Genomic DNA, 17724 nt, shown 5'->3' with positions numbered 1-17724 from the left:
CCAAAGACTGTATCACAGCCAAGTCCCCACTTTATCTGACCATCTCCTACTATTATCCTTCTTGCTCACTGCCTTCCACTCATTTACTCATCCGTCCATCCATCCATTCAACAAGTATCTATTCCTTAAATAAGCCAAACTTGTTATTGTTCCAGAAACCTCGAACTTGATATTTACTTTACCTGAAACACTTTTTCTCCCCTGGCTTTTTTCACAATCTCTTCTTTTCTGCACTTAGGGTTTAGCTCAAACATTACTTCCTCAAATAACAACCCTGCCTACTTACAGTGAGCTCACATCTTATTCTTCCATCCCATTAGAAAGTAGCACACAATCTTATTTTATTTCTTCACAGTATTATTCACTATCTAAAAATAAATTATGTTTATTATTGTTCTCCTCCTTCTGGATGACATAAGTTTCATGGAAGCTTATCTCAAAATGTACCCCTTTCTTTAGCATCAAGAAAACTGCCTCCCCATATTATGTAATTGATATTTAAGAATAAATGAATGAGGGACTTCCCTGGCGGCCCAGTGGTTAAGACGCCGCACTTCCACTACAGGGGGCGTGGGTTCGATCCCTGGACAGGGAACTAAGATCCCTCATGCAGCACAGCGTGGCCAAAAAAAAAAAAAAAAAAGAATAAATGAACATATGAATGAATGAATGAGTGACAGTGTATAGCTCTTGGATTGTAAGATATTTCTGGGCTGGCCCCAATCACACTTCTATTTGCACCCCTAATTCTGAAGACAATGCCAGTCTCATAGCAGGTACTCAGTCAATGATGAATTGACAAAGTTCTTTCGAGTTTCAGAATCTCTGTTATTGATTGTATTGAAGAAGTCTCAAACCTGATTTGAATCTGTTTCAGTAGATTGTACTGTAGAAAGATTTTAATGAAAATATTAATTATAATATCATATTATAAATCCTAGCACATACTGAGGAGGAAAATCCAATGCTATATAAAGCACCCCATGTTATTTTTTTCCCATAAGACATCTCACCATCTGTCCTACATATTGTTTTATTTTCTTTCTTGACTGAATCTGCAAAGAAATGGAATATCTGGAGAGAAAAGGCGGTGCACACTAGACTGAAATTTAATAAAGATATTTGATGGCCTTAGGAATTGAAACTTGAAGATACATTTACATCACCTTGAATTTAGTATAGTTTTTTGAATGGCCTAAAAGATTGTAAGCAAAGATAGTGACCCTAATAAATGACAATACATCCAGTGTGCAGAATGTTCAAAGCCCTGAATGATTTTCAGCTGGGTCTATTTTGGTTGCCAGCGCGATCTCATAATATGAAAGAGGAGTAAAATTCAGTACCGCAGTGAATGACACAGTGGCCATGAAACAGGCATCCTAAGCATGGACAGGAGGAAGGGTGCTAACTAGGACCCAAAGGCCTTTAAAAGTATGAGCAGGAAGTAACAAAATGAGATTTGTTTTGCATGATATAAGCTAATAATAAATGCAGAAGAATAATCTGAAACATTCATATGCAGAAAGTCGGCAAAAAATGGTTAAAAAAAAGGTGATAAAAGATAGCAAACTACAAATGGAGTATCAGTGGTTTTAATGTGATCTCATCAGTCCACACCAAACAGAGAGAGAGAGAGAGAAAGGAAGGGAAGAAGGAAGGAAGGAAGGAAGGGAGGGAGGGAGGGAGGGAGGGAGGGAGAAAGAATGGGACACTTCCTCAAGACCAGCAGCCTTGTGGAGAGAACTGGAGTCTAAAATAAATGTCCACTAATATACCCATAGCTTTGACCAAGTCATTTCCCTCTCTGGGCTACAGTTTCCCCTTGAGTAAAAAAGAAAGTTAAATCAAACTGTTTTATGATTCCCTTCAACTGATTCATTCTAAAATGTATTTGCAGGCTTCCCTGATGGCGCAGTGGCTAAGAATCCGCCTGCCAACGCAGGGGACATGGGTTCGAGCCCTGATCCGGGAAGATCCCACATACCTCGGAGCAACTAAACCTGTGCGCTGCAGCTACTGAGCCTGCGCTCTAGAGCCCGCGAGCCACAACTGCTGAGCCCACGTGCCACAACTCCTGAAGCCCACGCACCTAGTGCCCGAGCTCTGCAACAAGAGAAGCCACCCCAATGAGAAGCCTGTGCACCACAACGAAGAGTAGCCCCCGCTCGCCGCAACTAGAGAAAGCCCGCGCGCAGCAACGAAGACGCAACGCAGACAAAAATAAATAAATAAAATAAATAAATTAAAAAAACAATAAAATGTATTTGCTTCTTGATTTTTGTACCTTTCCTTTAATCATTAAATCCTTTTTTAAGTCTGAAGATGGGGAAATGGGTTCAACCAAATTAAAACAGAGAAGGGTACAGAAGAACTCTCCGAAGGATGTAGAAGAGGACATAATAAAAAGCAGATGGAACGAGGGACCGAAATCAACATCTGAAGCTCAGCTTTGTCACCAGATTATGTTTGGTGCTGGGCAACAGACATCATCATTGTGGGGTTCATTCTTTTTGTCTATTAAAAGAAAATGACAATATCACTTTTCCTACCCATTAGAGAAAGTGGTTGTAATGATCAGATAAAATAGTGTTATGGAAAACACTCAAGCATGTTGTTGTTCTACATTTTATGATCACAGGTACAATCTAGAACTCATCTCTCAAATCATCACATGGGCTTTCCAATTCACTGAGTCGGTCTCAGCTCGGTTATCACCTGCCTAATGAGGTCTTCTCTAACCATGCTAACTTCACTCCAGTCTCTCTCTACTCTACTAGTCTATTTTATTTTCTACATAGCATTATATTGCTTCTTCAAAGTCTCCTTGATCATTGCATTCTCTCTAAAGCAAAATGGCAGCTCTAAGAGAGCAGAAACAGGCTGTTTTGCCCACTACTGCGTTCCAATCCCAGAACATAGAAGACAGGAAATATTTGCTGGATGAATGAGTGAATGAATAAAGGTTTAGCACTGCCTTTAGAGGGCCTTCCCTGGTGGCGCAGTGGTTGAGAGTCCGCCTGCCGATGCAGGGGACACCAGTTCGTGCCCCGGTCCGGGAAGATCCCACGTGCCGTGGAGCGGCTGGGCCCGTGAGCCATGGCCGCTGAGCCTGCGCGTCCGGAGCCTGTGCTCCGCGGCGGGGGAGGCCACAGTAGTGAGAGGCCCGCGTACAGCAAAAAAAAAAAAAAAAAAAAATTATCTAGTCTACATGCTTCCTTTTGTAAATACAGCAAGTGAAAGTTTCAGAGTTTCAGAAAGGTTAAAGTAACTCGCTGGATGCTGCACAGTTCATTGTTATGGGCCAAGGGTTGGATTGGCTAATTAAGGCTCATTCTATAGATATTGGGAATATGCAATATTAAACAGAAATTGGTCCGTGAGAAATCCATGTATGTGAGCATTAAGCAAAACAGTGCATTCAAATAGAAGTCAGTATATGCACATATGCGTATCTATTCTTCAATCCTGCAAAACAAGCAGCCCACCGGTCTGTTAAGGCATCCTCAAGATGTCAGAGAAGACAGAATTTTGGACAAGTGGATGCTATGTTACCAGTAGCCAAGGGATCGAAGGCACCACATGAAAACCAAGCCAGTTACCCCAGGTCTGGCATAACTGTCGTGACTAACGTGACCACAGTGTGCTGGGTTCTTGGTGGGGTTCCCACGCAAGAAACTGGAGTGTCACAGTGGATCCCTCTGACCCTGAGCCCTGGTCGGTTTGGCCAGCCTTGAAGACTGTCCTCCTGCCAGATGGTTATGATAAGACCAAAAAGATGAGGCCTTCAAGCCACAGTTTCTTTATTCTCCAAGTTATAACACATGCTTCAGTGCTCTAAGGAGCAGTAGCCCAGTCAAGAGGCAGAAGTGCACTGAGGTAAGCTTTCTTTATCCTGCATGATGGGGTAGGCCACTCTTCTGTTCCTGGAGAAGATTTTATGTTAATTTGAATCTATATGTTTGGTTTGTATTATTGAACTGTATTTTTTTGTTTTTTATAGAAATGTGTGTATATGTCTCTCCCTTTCCTCCCAATAAGGAAAGAAGAGAGGAAAGAAGGAAGGAAAGATGGAAGAGAGAGAAGGAGAAAGAAAGATAGAAAAGCGGAATTGGTTCTAAATCTTAAGAGTTAACCTGGAATATTTGAAAATATCAATCAAAGCCACTGTTGCTTTTCATCAGAGATGACAGATAAGAGTCAGCATAACTATTCACGCTCAAAAGAAGTTCCAAAGAGTAGCAGTCTCTCTGAGATCAGTTTCTACCAACTGCAGAAGGTGTTGGCCCAAACAAGAATGTGAGATTGCAGATTACGTTACTGAGAAGACAGTCGATCCTAGACCAGAGGTCAGAGAAGCCCCCTCTGATCCTAGAGATGGCTGGACAGATCAGTTCTGGGCCACCGATGAACTAGGATATGGTCAGAGGACGGGGCCCAAGGTAGGCGCCATCACTAAGCGATGCTCATAGAGGTATGGAGTTGCTTAACCTGAAGGAGAGAAGGCTCCGAGGGGACACAGCAAAAAACTCTTCCAACGAACGACAGTTGCCCTGAAAATGAAACTGGCTACCTCAGAAGGTACTGAGTTTTTCATTCAGCATTTTCTGACAGAGGCTTGATGACAATTAACAAGGCGTAATCTGGTCCTTGCCTGCTTCTGCAGCCTTCTTTCTAATGTAATCTAATGTCAGCTCCAGGCAGGCTGAATGGACCATGTTCCCTCTCACCTCCCCACCTGTGCGGAAGCTCCCCCCGGATTCACAACCCTGCTTTTCCTATGACTAGTCTCCGTTCATCCTTTATCCATATTTAACCAGACACGACTCTGGAAAATCCCTCTAGCAATCCACTCAGGAGAGGCTCCTTAACCCTCTCTTCATCTTCCAGCAGAAGCCTACTTCTACTGTACTTCTCTAATTAAAACGATAGCTACCATGCAGATGCCAGCTATTATATACAGAATGGATAAACAAGGTCCTGCTATATAGCACAGGGAACTATATTCAATATCCTGTGATAAACCATAATGGAGAAGAATATAAGTAAAAAAAAAATATATATATATGAATCACTTTGCTGTACAGCAGAAATTAACACACTATAAATCAACTATACTTCAATAAAAACAAACAAACAAAAATGATAGCTACCATGCAATAAGGGTATTTGCTAAGTGAATGAATGGATGACCTGGTCCGTGCCATGCACAATGTTAAATGTTTTTAAATATGTAATGTCATTTAATTCTAGAAGAGTCCTATGTATTTGGTGCTATTATTATCCTCATTTAACAGACAAGGAAATTGATGTGTAACGAGGGTAAGGCATTACCTAAGGTTTCAGGAATCAAACCCTGACTACTGTGATTCCAAAATCCATACCCTCCCGTCCACCCCTGCTGCCCAGTTCATGTCTCTTGTGTGGATGTGGAGGCTGAGGAGGAGCTAATGAGACAAGCTGATCTGATTCTCTCTGAGATGCCCTGCGATTTTGTGGTACTTGGGGGCTCAGGGGTCTGATGGAGCTGCGGGCACATCCCTGCTCTTCACTAATTAGCTGGGTGTTGATGAGCAGCGCACTTCATCTGAGTCCCAGTTTCTTCTTTGGCAATTGGTGAAATAATGACTCTTCCCAGACGTTTGGGGGATGAAAATGAGAAGCGGTATAGAAAATGCCTAGCACGGGCATCTAGCATGAAAAGAAATTCTGTGAAGAATCAGGAGTCTCCCTTCCCTAAAGGAAACAATCTGTCTCGGCTACCTTGTGCCAGTTAAAGTGCACGGGCTCAGTAACTCATGTTTTGGTTAAACCTTTAAATTTTCTTTTTCAAGGGGAATCTGAGTTTTTGTTGGCAAGGGATCGAACAGGCGCAGGCCCTGCCTCTGGGCCCACAGTCCATTAGGGAATTTATGAGGGGAGATGAGGGACCATCAACTCAAGTACTCCCTTCAGAGGCAGTACTTACAAAGCCATCAATTTCCTTAACAAAGACCATTGGCTTAAATGCCCCTTAAAGCAGTGTTATTTACACAGTTCTCCACTTCCCTTTGAATTCTCTGCCTGGGGGGCGGCCTACCTGCAGTTCTTTCCAGCTACTAGTTAATTAGGCTCCCGCCCAGAAAGGAAGCCAGCAGAAACTGGGACTTGGTTTTGAAAAGCAGCTCGATTTGGGGGTTATCACAGAGTTCACCCAAGCCACTGGTACCGCCTGCCGCTTCTGCTAATGTTCTAAAACGTGTGGACCTTGTCAGAGTTAGGACCATGGGTGGTATTGTGAGATAGAGAAGGAGTGACTGACCATTCCAGCTGTCTCTGCTTTGCAGGAAAGTAAAATAAAGCTCGAAGAGCATTAATGGCAAACACTCCTAGGGTGCTTTCTAGCTCTGTAGCATATCAATATGGTAATACTGCAGTTTTATAGATGAGGAAACTAAAGTGGCCCACACCCCTTTTCGTGGCACAGCTGGGATTTGAACCAAGCTCCAGAGCCTGGGCACGGAACCACCGTACTGAGCTACTCAAACTGATATACTGATCACTTTCTGAAGAACAGGATCTGTCCCAAGCCCAGCAGATCTGGCATCCTCAGTGCCTTAGCGTGAACCTGACACATAAGAGGTGCTCAACCAATATGGGATGAATAAATTCATAAATGTATGAAAGACTATATCACAGCTACCCTATAAAGTAAGGAACATAGCTCCCACTCCACAGCTGGCAAAAGACGCTTGGGGACCAAGCCTGGAGCTAGAAGCAGTCCCCTGTGCCGCTGTGTCAGGTCAACTGGTCTACTCACAGTACTGCAGAAGAACCCTCATTCTGGACCTTTATTTTTATCAGCAGAGACCCTGCACCTGATCTTACTGAGCCCAGCTGTCCAGGAAGCTTTCACAGACTCACCACCCCCAACCAGGGGTTTTCCCACTCCTTCTGGGGCCCCCTCACACCGATCCCTGCACATCTTTAAGGACCACTGCCCTCTGGAGTCCTCCAATGAAGGACTTCTTCTTAGGCCAATTGTCACTCCCATCTGCATCCTGCCTAGTACAGAGCTTTGTATGCAGCAGGAGCTTAACAGAGACAAACACTAGTGTGAGGTGGATCACATTTGCTTCCAGCTGTCTTTCCAGGACCCCTGAGGCTGTTGCCTTGAGGCCAGAGGAGCCAACCCTAGAGTTTGTAAGGGGAGCTGCAGACACTGGGTGTGGAATATTTTATCTTTCTTCCCGGCAAATTAAAAATCCAGTCCCTTAAAATTATTATAATTTCAGATTTTCTTTATCTTAATTTCTCCTTGGTACTTAATCAGGAGCAGCCAAGAAAAAAATCGCTTTTAGTTCTTCCTCCGTTGAGGAGTTAATGATCTGTAAACAAACACTTCAGACGCGTTTCTTAAAGAGACCCCGACCCTTTTGTCATGGGAAATTCCTTTTGCACCTTGCATTGTTTCCCCTTCTCGTTATCTGTTTGCTGGTAGGCTCTTCAGCTCTTGAGAGTACATATTTTTATTAGATAATCTTAATGATGAAGAGGTAGCATAAATTAGTGGTTCAACCTGAGGGTTTTGTATGTGTGTGTGTGTGCGCGCGTGTGTGTAATTTATTTATTTATTATTATTTTTTAACATCTTTATTGGAGTATAATTGCTTTACCATGGTGTGTTAGTTTCTGCTTTATAACAAAGTGAATCAGTTATACATACACATATGTTCCCATATCTCTTCTCTCTTGCGTCTCCCTCCCTCCCACCCTCCCTATCCCACCCCTCTAGGTGGTCACAAAGCACCGAGCTGATCTCCCTGTGCTATGCGGCTGCTTCCCACTAGCTATCTACCTTACGTTTGGTAGTGTATATATGTCCATGCCACTCTCTCACTTTGTCCCAGCTTACCCTTCCCCTCCCCATATCCTCAAGTCCATGCTCTAGTAGGTCTGTGTCTTTATTCCCATCTTACAACCTGAGGGTTTAAGAGCCAGACTTCCAGGGCTGGAATCCCTTACTGGGAGCCTTGGTTAATTACTTAACATCGCTCTGCTTTTTCCTTATCTATAGGATCAACACAATTAGTCAAAGGAGTTAACAGAGGAAAAGCATTAAATTCATAACGAGCAATTTCTACTGTTATGACTATTGTTTGAGATGAAGAGTTGGAATAGGACTGGAAACACATATCCATATGTCATCACTTCTACTGGTTCAGAAGCTCTGGTATTTTGGAGGAGGGCACTGGCTCCTCTAGTTTTGAAGTTGGGCAGTTCTTGGTTCAGATCCCAGCTCTGCCACTTAATAATCACCCGCTTTAAAAGAAGTCATTTCATCTCCCTGAGCCTCAGTTTCTTTTTGTGTAAAATGGGAGTAATAATCCCTGCCTTCCAGCAGCCCCGAGAAGATTGAAAGAGGAGAGAGGAGAGCCCTGTGTGTGGCACACTGCTGGCATGGGATGTGACACTTGCGAAAGTTTGTGTCCTCTTGTGTTGGTTTTCCAGCTCAATAAACATTTACTGAATGGAGGTCACTTTCTCAAAAGTCACTTAAACACTGGGGACTCTGCTGTGTCATCTGGAAAGCGGTGATGAGAATGCCTGGTTGTCAGGGATGCTGTGGGTTTGAAATGAGACAACGTAGTGGGTTCTTAATAAACATGAACGTGCCCCTTTCTACAGCCCAGGGAGGATCCAGGCCACCGTCTGAAGCTTTAGGCAGTAAGCTGCCTGGGCTCCTCTAGCCACTCTTTTCTGCTTTGAAGTATCATTTGATTCAGTGCATCAGACAATGCCTGGCTCTAGCTGGATGCTGGGAACACAGGGATAGGCAGGATGACTTCTTTCAAGGGTGAGGGAAACTGACGTGTACACAAAAAATGTGGGGAGTGAATATAATTACGGCTTTGCTGCTACAGGCTGAGCGGCGAGATGGCTGAGGTGATATTCTCACCTCTCTGTCTCTCATCTGCCTTGACCTCCCTAATTGGCTATTCTTTCACCCACCTACAGACTCATCCATCTATGCCAGCAGTTGGTCAGCAACCTTTTCTGTACGAGGCCAGATAGTAAATATTTTGGCTTTGTGGACCATACAGGGTCTCTAGGAACTACCCAACTCTGTCTCTTTAGTAGCAGATATCTAAACCAAGGGGCACAGTTGTGGTTCAGTCAAACCCGATCTACCCAAATAGGCAGCACCTGGGGTTTGGCCACGGGCAGTAGTTTTCTGACCCCTGATCTAGGCAAGCATGCGTTTGCCTCCTGTGCCCAGTACAGGGGCGTGGCTGCAAGTACAGACGGCACACAGAGGACGTGCCTTCTCCTCCTTTCATGCCGGAAGCAGCAGCCTCCCTGGGGTCCTCAGGGACCGGAGGAGTACAGCCCGCAGCCTCCAGCCTCTTCTCTCCCCTCCCTCACTACCATCCAGCCATGATGACTTTCTCTGACCCCCTCAAAAGCTCTTTCCTGCCTCAAGGATTTAACAGTCTGAACTTCTTGCAATCCTCACTCCAGCACCCTAATTTGTCCACTTCCTATTCAACCTTCAAGTCTCAGCTTGAATGTCTTGTCTCCAAGGAGGCCTCTCCTAGCCCTTCGACGTGAGGAGGTCCCTCACTTACAAACCCCACATGTATTTCCACTCAGTGGCATTTCCAACAATTACATTTAAATAATCCTTAGTGTCACTTCCTTGGCCTCCCTGGCCTTCCTTGTTCACTGCCTTTTCCCCTGCAACTAGCACAGTGCTTGGCACACAGCAGCTATCAATAAACGTGTGACTAAATGGCATGAGGTGACCCAGCAGCCGATCTGCACCGTCCTCTGGCTGGTTCTGATGGCATATGTTACAGCACACAGCCGCTTTATCCTGCAAACCACAGCAGTGGGGGTTCACAGGGTCCTGACTGCCCATCCATCATTTTATTTTAAGCACATTACTTCTCTGTCCAAAAAAGAAAAGGAGGATACAATTAGGCCTACATCCCTCACTTGCTTAATATTTCAATTTCCCCCAGGGCACTCCCTTCAAGTGGAGATCACAGCTCATGAATATTGAATGTCTCTTCCAACCCACCACGGTCCCCAAGAAAGAGCAGAGAGTCAGGATCTAGGAAAGGCCCCTGCCCCCCAGGCCTCTCCCCTCTCCTGGGCTACCTGGGTCATGACTGCACAGATGCAGATGCACATCAAGGCACCTGAATGGGCAGGTGGATTTCTGGTCACTTTAAATGCCACAAAGAAGCCCTGGTTCTTGGCTACCCAGATTCACCTGCCTTGGAGGCTGCATTTCAAATGCGCACATCAAAGTCTGGTCTTGATTCCTTGAATTCAGGAAAGCTCCGGGCCCTCCTGAGCCTGACCCCTCCCTGGGAGTCAGGAGGCCAACCCAGACGAAGGGCGAGGATTCCTCCCTTCTGGCATCTGAGGCCATCCTGTTTCTTTTCATTCCTGAATGGCCTCTCTGTGGGGTAGGCCTCCCGGGCTTCTAAAGGAGGTGGTAAGCCGTGGTCTGAGGCTGGATGGCAGGCTTGATCCTAACTGGTGCTGACTCAAGGGTGTTTGAATGCGTCCATCAGACCTCCCGGTTGAGGACTGCAGATCTTTGGGCCCACCCTGCACAGCAGCCTTCCGCCCCATCACCTCCCTTCCCTGCGTCTTTGTCCCCTCGGTGACCCCCTCTGACCCTCCGGGGTAAAGGAATTCCTTTCTCCTCCCCAAGCCCTCATTTCTTTTAAAATGCACAGTTTAAAAACAATAACGATCTGGGATTTAAACTCTGTAAGTCGGGGCTGGAAGGGCCTGGGGGAGCTCATCCAGCTCACCCCCATCACGTTACAGCTGGGGAGACTGAGATCAAGGGGCCTCAGCCACTTCTCATGCCGGCAAGATGTAGCTCAGGACCATTTTTCCCGGAGATGGACAGGAGGCCTCTGCATCCCCAACTGAGATGGGAAGTGAGGAAGGGGAAGATAGCAGAAATGTCTACTAACTGCCAGCTATTGTGCTAGACACTCTATAGGAGCTATTTCCATCTTTCTCTAAACATAACTGCGTTGTGGTTATGCCTGCTTCCCAGAAGAGAAGACTGAGACTCAGTGAGTGGCCAATAGACCTTTGAACTCAGGCTCCTCTGTCGCCAACACATTGCCATGACAACGGGACAAAGTGTCAAACTCCTCCTAGGCTAAAAAACAGTGTGGCCATATTCAATGGAGGGTGAGCTCTGAAAAACAAAAATACAACCCAAAACACGGAATGGCACTATGTCAAGGGCATGGACTTTGGGCAGCGGAATGTTCATAGGGGGATAATAACTGAAAATTGTCGTCTTCATGACTCATGAAAAGGCACAGGAAGGATATATGCATTCACTTTTGTCTCCTGCTGTGTCAATGGCAACAAAGCAGAAATAGTGAAAAAGAGGCTATCTACTGCTTTGGGGAGGGTTCATCTGGGTACTGGACACGGTCTTTAGAAGTAGGCAGACGGGATGCAAGGTCTCCGTCTCTGAGCCTCTTGCCTGTATGAGTTAGGGCAATTCACCTCAGTGTCCCAGTTTCCTCATCAGCAAAACGGGCATTCTTATTCTGACCAAATGGAGTTGCTGGAAGGGTAAATGGAATCATTTGAAAAAAGGGCTCTAAGCAAAGAAGTTGGTACAGTTGGGTGCCTGATAAGTGAAATAACTTCATGGTTAAGTGCGCAGACTTTGCCTAGGTACTGTGAATCCCATCTCTGCTTTTTCTAGCTGTGTGACCTTAGGCAAATTATTTAACCTCTCTGAACCTCATTTTCGTTCCTCTACACTCCTGGGATAATAACATTATTTATCTCATAGGGTTCCTGGGAAGATTGATATAGCTTTCAAATTAATGATATTAATAACAATAATAATCACAGCATTAGCAAACACATATATAACACCTACTAGGTGCCACTCTTTTTTGTTTTGTTTTGTTTTGTTTTTTTGCAGTACGCGGGCCTCTCACTGTTGTGGCCTCTCCCCTTGCGGAGCACAGGCTCCGGACGCACAGGCTCAGCGGCCGTGGCTCATGGGTCCAGCCGCTCCGCGGCATGTGAGATCTTCCCGGACCGGGGCATGAACCCGTGTCCCCTGCATCGGCAGGCGGACTCTCACCCACTGCGCCACCAGGGAAGCCCGTTGCCACTGTTTTAAAATGCTTTACCTACAGAGCCTCATTTCACCTTCACAACAACTGTGAGAAGCAGGAACTATTACTAACCCGTTTTACTGATGAGAAAACTGAGGCACAGATAAAATGGGTTTGGGCCTGGCTTCTCACCCCAAATCCATGCTCTTAATCATTACGGAATGTGTCATTATGCCAGTACTAAGCATGTCACCCATGCTAGCCGACAGATCACCACCATCAGCACCTTCATCACCACTCCCATGATTACCACTAACATTTCTCTTTTCTTCTTTTAAAGACCTGTCTTCATGTTAAAAGCAGCTTTATTTCAAGAAGGTATTTTGGCGCAAGTCACTATATTTTTTCCACAGAGGGAGGTCTGAAGGACTACGTGCAGCCAGGAGAAGTTTTATTTTATTCTTTTTCAATTTCAATTTTTTTTTTAAGGTGAGAGGTGGATCATCTATTATGATTTCATGTTGTTAGAAAGAAAAATAATAATAAACGCAACTCCCAGCAGAGCCCATTCTTCCTTCGTTTCCACTCCCCCTCCCCCTACCAGATGCTGTTTTCCTTTTCAGTCACTGTTGTTCTAAAGTCTCATCAGAACATCCACCAAGAAGACATGGCGATTCATCTTCTTGTTTTCCTTTCTCGCCTTGGCTCGGAGCAGGCCAGGGCGGCCTGACAGAGGGGGCACAAGGCTCGGTGACCCCCGCCCCTCCCAGTGACTTGTGGGGAAGTGGATTGATCCCTCCTCCTCCTTATCTGCTCACACATAATTGAGTTATTGGCCCTGGCTCTAGGACAGGGCTGGAGATGCTGTGTCGGACCAGAGACAAAGTAATGCTAATGGCAGGGAATGGGGGAGAGGAGGGGAGAGGGGAGGGAGCTGGAAAAAGAGACAGGCAGGGAGTATGTGTGTGTGTCTGGGAAAGACAACGTGGGGGTCCGTTTGCTTTGTTTTCTTAACTATATATCAGCATCAAGCAGGATTTGAAACCCCAAAGCCCTTAAATGGATGCCTGACAGATGGAGGATTCCTCGCTGTCAGACAGGGAGAGAAGTCTTAGGGCCCTCAGCACGATCACTCTCATTTCACAAAGGGAGAAACTGAGGCTCCGAGGTGAGACGCAAAGCTGCAACCCAGCCTCTCAAGTCTGAGCTAAGACCTGGACCCAGCTCTCCTGAAAGACACAGGGTGCTAAATCAACACAGCATGAGAAGGCCCCCACAGTCGCATCTCCTGTAATGGATTAAACGCCATCTCCGAAGGTAGCGCATTTCCAGCACCCGCTCAAGATATATTGCTGAGTATAACCCCTTTTGGGGATGCTTCACATTTTGTCTGACTAATTTGACCATTACCTTCCCTCCTTGAGCTTTTATCAGCAGCCTGTCTGTAGTTTATGACTCAGTGCTTTAGAAACAGAATTCCCAACACTGCGAACAATGCCTCCAGCCAGAGCCTGTTGGGATGGGGTGTGGGGAGTTATCGTTTCACTGATACCACATTTTTTAACTGAAACTTCAGGCCTGGTGTATGTTATATTTTAAAAAGGGGGGAAAAGGACAAGATAAGTTCCACATTGCCGGGGACGTAGCCTCATTGCCTAAGAGGTCTTGTGGGTGGTGTTCCTTTTAACAAGCAACTTATTATGTGTTGGGGATGAGGGCTCTGGGGGTGGGAAAGTGGGAAAGGGAAGCCCCAGGGTGTTGCATAATAACACACTGGCACCTTGGGAATACTTCCGGATGTGTGGGCTCCTGCGAAGTGAATGAGAATGCCACCATAAATCTGTCACCCGCCCTCACACTGGTGTTACCAAAGCCAGGGAAAACATTCGCCCGACTAAATGGTTGGTGACAAAAAAATAAAAAAGAAGCGAAGGAAGGGACGAAGAAAACATGGAAGGAAGGATGGAAGGGAATCATTCAGCTGGGGAGGCAGCCGGGGAGGCAGAGCTGCAGAGCAGAAAATGCTGAGGCTCTCCGTCTGGAGATGGGATCACAGCTCTAGGAACCGTGTGACCTTGGGCAATTCAGGCATCCTAGTGGGTCTCAGATCCCTCATCTGGACATAAGAGACCTCACATAGGCTCACGTTAAACAAAGGTGCATGGCATAAGGCATGCCACCTGGTGGGTATCCATACACGGTGGTGTGGCTGACACTCACCCCCCACCTCAACACACACGGAGGTAATGGTCAGTGTGCAACTTGCTAGGAATGGGGCTAAACCTCGTAGCATCTTATGACAACAATCTTCAGTAGGGATTCTAAGTGACGATCAACAGAAACCAACTTTGCCTAACTTAAGCAAAACAAGCAAACAAGCAAAGTCTATTCACAGCATACTGGATACTTATGGAAGTCTCCCTAGGAGGGTTGGAGAGTGTTTTGAAGCCTGATTCCAAGCTCAGGATTAGCCCCCAGGACTGCTCTGGCGAAGACATCTCAGAGCAGTGGCCACACGAAGTCATTTCAGCACTCATGCTACATGCTGTCATTGGTACTTTGGAAACACATGGGTTGTGGCCACTCCCGCCATCTTTATCAAAATGATGTCTGCAGGGTCCCTATGTCTTCTGATTCAGTCTTGGGTTGGTGTGTATGATTGGGGGTCAGGGGGAAAGCGTAGGTCACATGCCCACATTCAGCTACAAGGGAGACTGGGAGGAGGGGATGTTTGCATGACCAACTTCTGTCGTGGGGCTCTGCCTCACTAGTATTACAACAAGGAGAGTCCTTTCCTAAATCTAGGAAAGGGATTCAGATAATAAGTGTCCACAAATGTTGGTAAATATCTTCCACAATTAAGTCCCAGGACTGTTACCATTTTCTGGATGAGAACACTGAAGCTGAGCGAAGGTCCCATGTCTAAGCCGTATATCAACCCAAGTCAGTCTCACTCAAGCCTGTTCTCTTGGCTACCATCTTGATCACCATCTTGACACATGCAGTGATGAGAACAACATGCACCCCAGCCAAGCCTCCCACACTCCAGTCTCATTTCTCTGACTCATTAAACCTGGATCTTCTGGGAGCCACAGATTCACTGTCTATTTTTCAACTCTTCTTCTTTGAGGAAGATGCCTTTCTAGACTCAAAGCCATGGAGTTCGTCCTTGGAATATAGTTCCTAGGCAATGGGATCTCTGGACAGACTCCTTTCTTCCTGGAATGTCCGGAATCTCTGCTTCTCTATAATGGAATTCTAAATGGTGAGCTGGGGGGTGCAGAGCTGAGGTCCTTCCTCTAACACAACCAAACTCAATACACAGGGGGAACAGACAGCCTTCCCTGGACACCATCCACACCACCGACAGTTCTGTATTCCATTCCATTCATTCATTACACGAATTGCTCCACAGTAGTATGTTCCTTGCTCACCGCCAAAGCCCTACAAGACCAAGAGCTGTCCTGTAAAAAAATATCTTGCAGGAAGCTCAGCACAGTTAGCTCTGGAGTCAGACTCTCTGGGTGGAAGTCCCAGCTCTACCACTTCACTGCATATCCTTCGTTCACTTCCCCATGCCTCAGCCTCCTCTTTTGAGAAGCAGGCACTACGAGGGTCGTTAGGAGAATGAGAGTTATACACGTGCTCGGCATACGATAGGTGTTCAGTACATATCATCATCAGCAGCAGAACACCTAGGATGTACTACAGAATAACAGTACATAAAGTGGATCTACGAGGCTCCAAGTCTCATCCTCTTGGTAACTCCCTCATCTTCACTCCTCTCCTCTTAAGCCTTTCAGTTAACACAGCTTGAAAATCATGATCTATTCCAGTCATTTCGGCCAAAGTGTAGGTGGGGAAGGAATACCCAAAGAGCTAAAGCAAGATAGGACTGGACTCACAGTCTCCTAAGCCTTACCACTGTATGTATAAAATTCAGTTATTTTTCTAAGAAATGGTGAACCATGTCATAACTTTCACCTCCTCTTTGCACTAGACTCCAGCAACCAATAGTATCAATGACCCCCAGATCCGTGGACCAACCAATGTTGTCTGTAAAGGGCCAGATAGTAAATATTTACGGCTCTTTGGCCCACAGGGTCTCTGTTGCAACCACTCAATTCTAGGGTCGTAGCAAAAAAGCAGCCATAGATAATAAGAGATGGGTGTGCTGTGTTCTAGAAAACTTTATTTACAAATATAGGCAGTAGGCCAGTTCTGGCCCAAGGATTGTAATTGGCAGATCTGTTCCATGGACGGTACCATATCCTAACTTCACCACATCGTACCTTCTTCCCATAAGCGCTGAAGTCACATGCCATCTTAGTGGCAGTAAAATAGGTGGACACTCTCCAGCAAGATCTGACAGTGCTGTTGGGCGCCATGAGGATGATGGTAAAGGTGGTCCAAGCAGAACTCACGATTATGAGAAATCGTCACACACTTTGGAAACCATACAACAGAAGTGCAGATAAGGCTCTTAGAGACCACCTAACCCAATCCTTTCAATTTATGGGAGGTAAACTGAGGTCCAGTCTAGGGAAGTGACTTGGCCAGCTTCAAGCAGCAAGTTCTCAGCACAGCTGGGACCAGAGATCCTGGTTTTCTTAAATGTAGTCCAAGGCTCTTTCCACCCTACCACTAGGCTCATATCAAGGTTTTATTATGAATCATACTCAGATCAACAGAGAAGAGAGAAAAAAAAATCTTCTGCCCTTTAAAAACCCAAGGCCCTGACCGGAAACTGTCCTGCTCTTCCTCCCTCCATATCCTCCTTTCTTTCCATCCACGAACAGTTTCGGGACACCTCTACTGTGTTGCTCAGCCCACACGTGGTGCCAAGGAGATAGTAGGTGCTCAATAAATGTGTCTGAGAATGGAATACAAGGTAAATGATACATGGTAAAAAACCGCACAGAGCTCACAATATACCAGGGGAAGAAGGGTCTAAAAGCTCGCCTGCAGTGTGCTGCAAACCGATGACATTTCCTCCCCTTTAGTCCTCCTAGAAAATTGCCTTTCAGTGGGAAATCTTCCCACTGACGTTTCCATCCCTTCCTTAGATGGAACACCTCTCTCTTTTGTACTTGCAAATGAATTGTGATTAGTTTTCACCTCCAGCCCAGGGGATTAGCCAGGGGACCTTTGATCTTCAGGTATCGATTTGCATCTTAAAGGAAGCATGATCTCATCTGGGCCAGCTCAAAATTCCATCCCTGCCCCCCAGCCCCCGTCTGTTTACCAGCCCCGGGCTGACCAGGGCCTCCCAAGTGGGGCTAAAACAACAAGATCAGCCAGACTCCCCGGGAAGGCAGAGGAAAACAAATTTCCCATCTGACTCCATAAAGGTGGGAAAAGAACATTTGCTTTCTAAACACAGGCTGGTCTGCTGGTCTGTTATTTCTCTTTCCTCAAGTCAGGGAGACTAGATCCTGGCTAGAGACTATATAGCAAAATGAACTGAGCTTGTGTGTGAGAATGGGACAAAATCAGGTTCGAGTCCTGGTTCTGTCTTCAATCCTAACCTGTGTGACTCTGGACATATTTTAAAATCTCTCTGGCTTTTGATTTTTCTCATCTCTAAAGTAAAAATAAAAGCCTTAAAAATCTATGCTAATAATTA

The 17724-nt window shown here is 45.7% G+C and overlaps 1 protein-coding gene across 3 annotated transcripts in view; it reads right to left on the bottom strand.

The window, feature by feature from the left end:
• PAPPA (pappalysin 1) overlaps positions 1 to 17724 on the bottom strand; it is a 256746-nt gene that overhangs the window by 119779 nt on the left and 119243 nt on the right. The window lies entirely within an intron of this gene.

This window comes from Tursiops truncatus, chromosome 6 (assembly GCF_011762595.2).
Source record: "Tursiops truncatus isolate mTurTru1 chromosome 6, mTurTru1.mat.Y, whole genome shotgun sequence".
NCBI lineage: Eukaryota > Metazoa > Chordata > Mammalia > Artiodactyla > Delphinidae > Tursiops > Tursiops truncatus.
The sequence above is the reverse complement of the archived record's forward strand: the minus strand, read 5'-3'. Positions and strand labels throughout refer to the sequence as shown.